The sequence below is a fragment of the Haplochromis burtoni genome, unplaced genomic scaffold, assembly GCF_018398535.1.
Source record: "Haplochromis burtoni strain Fernald_Lab_line unplaced genomic scaffold, NCSU_Asbu1 Contig_578, whole genome shotgun sequence".
NCBI classification, from domain to species: Eukaryota; Metazoa; Chordata; class Actinopteri; order Cichliformes; family Cichlidae; genus Haplochromis; species Haplochromis burtoni.
The window spans coordinates 76,545-82,006 of NW_024582939.1; the positions used below are offsets into that span (position 1 = coordinate 76,545).

At 38.4% G+C, this 5,462-nt stretch overlaps 1 protein-coding gene across 2 annotated transcripts in view; it reads left to right on the top strand.

Annotated features, from left to right (window-relative positions):
- Positions 1-4,097: 4,097 nt before the first annotated feature.
- The window catches only part of LOC102311972 (sucrase-isomaltase, intestinal), a 64,890-nt gene continuing 63,525 nt past the window's right edge, over positions 4,098-5,462 (top strand). For both annotated transcript variants that reach the window (XR_006053041.1, XM_042214513.1), the window contains exon 1: positions 4,098-4,497. The gene's annotated coding sequence lies outside the window, so the exon portion shown is untranslated. The remainder of the gene's footprint in view (positions 4,498-5,462) is intronic.

The window sequence follows — 5,462 nt, forward strand, 5'->3', positions numbered from 1 at the left end:
GACTGGTGAAACATCGGAATCAGCGAGCTGTCGGCTTTCAGCCCCGACCGTGTCCGTGCCGTCGGGTGAGAAAGGCGACATCTCACTGATTCTGATCCGTCGGTGGGTCTGAGCTTTGTGTTTACAACTTTGTGCAGAATCTGTGTATCTGCTCTCATTTACTGTTTTAGCTGTTTGGTGGTTCTTGAAATTTTCTAAGGTTTAACCTGAGATTCTGGCTTTTCCGGCAAAATAAATTCATATTAAAAAAATCGAGTCAGGATTTTAATGAATCGATATCATGTTATCCAAGCCAGAATCGATTTTAATCGATAAATCGATTATCAAAACCCACCCCTATTTTCGAAGTAGCTGAAAGCTGGTAACTGTGAAGGGGCGGGTCTAGCAAAGTTTTGCCAAGGGGCCAGGTAGGGCATTAACAGGGAAAGGGGGGCACAAAGAAATACCTTTCTTTCTTGTTCTCATGTAAAATGTCTAGCTTTTAATAAATAATTATCTGAAGCTTATAACCAAAGTTTTTATCTGATGTAAAATGTATAGAAATCATACATATACCAACAAGACTGTACATCACTGTCACAACAGCATTTGTTTTCATTCAAAGGCTTTATGGCTTTTCCTATAATACCTGGTGGGCCGGTCCCTAGTCAAAATGCCCGGGTCGATTTTTTGTCCCAGTCCAGCTCTGGGCACGACACGCAGTGAATTAATCTAAGGAGGTGCATTAAAAAATAAATGGCCGGACCAGCGGTGCACATCGCAAATTAGCTCGCATAGACACATTAGTTGTGCCGCTTCTTAATGACGGTTCAACTTGTAATTGGCTAAAAATTACTGAGAGGGATGTTGCTAGCTGGCAGTTTTTTCAAGCGATGTTGAAATTTCCACATTCCAACACTTCAAATGCTTCAGGAGCTCTCCGCTCAGCACAGCATCAGCACCGCGGAAATACACGGATACATCCATAGACTCGAGACAGAATTCACTATGCGTCTTCGGGACTTTCAGGTGTATGGACCAATGTATTCTTTTCTGATCAAACCAGAAAGCTTTAATGAGCAGCTGGATTTGTCTCGCATTAACTGGCTGGACACAGATGACATCGAAATGCAGCTGATTGAACTGAAAAGCTCGACTCTGTGGGGGTCAAAGTTTGCAGAACTATGAACGCAGCTGGAATCCACAGCTGTGCGTGTTCATGGAGCTTGCATTTTCACCTGCTGGACATCACTACCTGACAAGTTTAACTGCTTTCAGAACATTGCAGAGACCTTATTGGCAGTTGGCTCTACATATCTGTGTGAGCAGATTTTCTCTCACACAAAGAGTGTCCTCAGGTAGCCGTCTGAATGCTGGACACTCGGAAACCTGTGTCTCTGAGTGGGAGACCAGAGATCACATTAACGTGTATCTCTGTATTAACAAACATGCCATATTGGCCCAGTTTATTTTTCTTATCATTGCTGTGAGGAGACAATAAATAGCATTTGGATTTTCTGTTGTACAGTTTATTTGCTGTTATGGAGTTCTTGTTATGAATAAAAAAAATGTCTTTTTTTGTTTCAAAATAGCTGAAAACTATTCGCTGATAGCTGCCAACATCTGCGAACAAATATAATTCGATAAAGTGGTTCTATATAGTGTGTAACTGTTAATATAGAGCGTTATTAAATTTATTGCTAATGCAATCATATGGCACATTGACTTCTGATGAAATTTTAGATGGCACTCATCATCAGAAAGGTTGCCTACCCCTGGACTAGAGCAATGACATCATCATTGAGTTTGTCAGTGTTGTAAGGAGTAAGCAATGTAAAGAATACACTAATAGGTAATTAAGTAAAGTTACCTCCAAATGTGGTGCCATGATAACTAATAAAAATACACAATAATACACAATAAAATAAAGAGGTGGTTTAAAAAATAAAATAAAACTATGCCACAGAGTCCACAGAGTCAGTTAAATGTAGTTGTAGTGGTAAACTGTTCCACAGATTTGGTGCCACAGACCGACAGAGGTTCTGTCCCTCTTAGTCTTTAGTTGTGTACAAGGAACAACTAACAAAAACAGCTTTCTTGGTGTATAAGAAAGTAAATACAAGAATTTAAAAATGAATCCTAAATCTGTTGGGAGTACCTGTTAAGAGTACAAAATTGAACTGATGAGAACTCACTTGCTAGCAGCCAAACAGCCCGGAAAACAGGCAGATGAGTGATTAAAGATCTTGCTTGATGAACTTGTGCAATCAGTGCATGAAAACTCCATACAGCTCCTCGTCTGCTTTGTACTTTTTATATTGTCAGTACTGCCGTTGTTTCACTGCATAACACAGCAGCATGTGAACACCTAGCAGCCATGGTTAGCAAGTACAATACAAAAGAAAACATCAAAGGAATACTGAAATAAAAATGTATAAATAAGCTAGATAAGAAATGGTACATTGTGCACATGAAAAAATACAAAACTTTATCCTCATGAAAAAGTAAATAAAAAAAAAAGATGTAACACACCAGTTACAGGAGTTTTTACATTTCAGCAACAGTCCATATGGTGTCATGCAATATATGTAACAGACAGTTTCTGGTATATGAAAGTGTTCCAGTTCTTCTGTTGATCATTATGCTCCTGGGGATGAGTTGAGTCATTGTATTAGAACAGCAAAATCAAATCAAATGAAGACTATAACAGCACACATTAAACAGAGAAAACATATTAGTCTGAGTGGTATATTATTTCGGTCAATTAATTTTAACTGGAATTTATTGTTGGTGAGAATACCTTATTATAGAAACATTATCAGAGAACTGATGCCGTATCTGAAACCGTATTACTGTGTTTATAATATTGAGACCTTGAGTGTTTTATTGTGTCCTGAGAAAACAGGTTGGCTGCGAAATATCAACAGCAAAATGTACAAGCACACACGTTCATATCTACACACGCACACAAGGTCTTGGTCGTCAGATATGCTGTACAGGTTTCCTTTCTAGACCCACAAGCAAACAAAAAGAAACACAGGTATACATGAACCCCATATATAACTTGGTTGGTTGGCAGCTCTCAATGTTGAGTGCCTAGTTTTAAAGTGACTGGATCGATACAGGGGAGTGAATTGCCAATTTCAGTTTGTTCTATTGAAATTGGCTGGCAGTGCATTCTTGAGGGAGAGCACCAGATATTGGCAGTGACAGAGTGGAATTGGATTTGTAAGGAGAGAAAGACCAAGAGGGAGCATAATGATCAACAGAAGAACTTGAACACTTTCATCCCCCAGCATGTACTACATGCAAGCTAAATATGCTCTTATGTATTTGCTGGACAGTTAAATTATGGCGACAGGGATAGAAGCCTCTCCTGCTTGAATGATTACACACAGAATGGCTCATTGCATTGTTTATTACCATCGAGCTCTATGTTGGAAGACTACTGTGCCACTACGTGATAAATACCTCATGTTCTTCCTCACTATTCTGCTTTGCAATGGTATAGAATAAATTTACTACTAAAGTATAACATGAAATGGCATAGATTATGTCTTGGATGTCACGTTTGGGATGAGCTAAATCAAGCAGCACTTGATCATGGAATAACTTTTCTTGGTCTCATGAATACGAGACCAGGGAAACTTCATAGTCATGAAATTATGTGGAAAGGAAGCCCCCTGTCAAAAACGGGACTGCATCTTAACAAGGAAAATTATGAAACTCATCAACAAGTGCATCATACAACTCCTTAGGATAATACTTAGGAAGTGCTTTTATAATGCCAAGATAAAAATGAGCAATGCTGGCAACATGTAGCTCTCTTATTTCAAGTAGAGCTCTGTAGTATGTTGACATAATTCACAAATTCTCATCCTCGAATGTAAATATCCACTTGCAGCCAGCTGTGGGGGGTTCTCCAAATTGAATTATTGGATTTGTTGACCCTTTATTTGCTAAACTGATATAACCTGAGAGTAATGTCCTCACATTTGCACAAACAATTATTTCCCAATAAATTAAAATTTTTTACATAATATTCTATGTTCTAAAAGTTCCTAAAAAGTTTCTTCTTCCTGGTATAAAAATTCAGTTTTCTACTACCAACTGAGTGAATTTGAATCTGTACATGAGTTGACTACTGCGTTGAAGTGCTACAGCAACAACGGTGTAAAGATTGCGCTCTCTAAGTCACATCTTACGTAAACCATTGAAAATGCACAGTAATCTTTAGTTAAACTATAACCATACAAGCATAAACATGCAGACACACCCATACAGACTCCGTGACTGTGGTAAATGAATGATTTTAACACCCAGATGAGGGGATTTTGGGTTTCACTTCTTCTCTCAAACAGTAGAGACACAGCCCTGCACACACACAACCATTCATGGAACAGTAAAGGGGGCTGAGCCTCCTTGCCCATGTGCAACACTTCCACATCCTGTGGATTGAAAAGCTGTTATCTCTCTTGAACGGGGCCCACTTTGCTCCAACCTCCAAAGAGAGCCAAGGTAAGATTACAGAGGCAGGCGGTTTCAGTCAAAAACTAATAACAATACCTTACAGTGTATATTACAGTCTTTTGATTGTACTGCATGAATTATGATTTTGCTGAATAATGATATATAAACAGAAAAGACAATTTTACATTCAAAGATCTTTCTTGTTATGACTACATACCTACAAGAAGCTGATGTTCAGTGGGAATTTTCTTCATTTTTTAACATTTTGTAGATTGTAGGCGCTGAAATTATATAATTATACTCACATTAATGTGGACAAAGAAAGACTGCATTAATGATTATGTTGGTTATATGAAGCTCTTTGCCAGTGGCATAAAAGCATAGTGTAAACTATATTGCGGTTCCATTGAACAGATATCTTATGAGGGTTCTTTGATGCTGATTTTCTTTTCTTTTTTTTGTTGTTGTTGTTACGATGCACATCACATATGCAATTTTTATGCTAGTCTTAAACTTAATTACAGGTAGCTAACTGCCTCCTGGTCTGTCATTGAGTTTAATAAAAGTTCTATTTAAATGTAATATTTTAAACTTGCTGTACTCAGGGAACCTCAAAAGTGCAGCTGTAAAACAGTGTTAGTTTCAGGATTTCTGTGTGTTGGAAGATTTAGTGAAACCTACTTTTAGGTATTCAGTGGAAGCCAAAAGGAGGAGTAGAGAGCCTAAAGAATTTGTACTTTAAACATACACTATGTTTGTGTATTTTTTTCTCTGTGCCTTACATTGCATGTTTGCAGGTGCTTTTCAGTGTTTCTCTATAATGTGCAGCTGATTGCTAACACACAGGGGCATGCAGACATTTGGCTCTCTGTCTCTCTCTACGCCCTCACCTGCTCTTCACAGCACATTAAACAGGATAGCTATAAGCTTCTCACACACCCAAACAGACACATAGCCACACACACACACACACACACACACACACACACACACACACACACACACACACACAC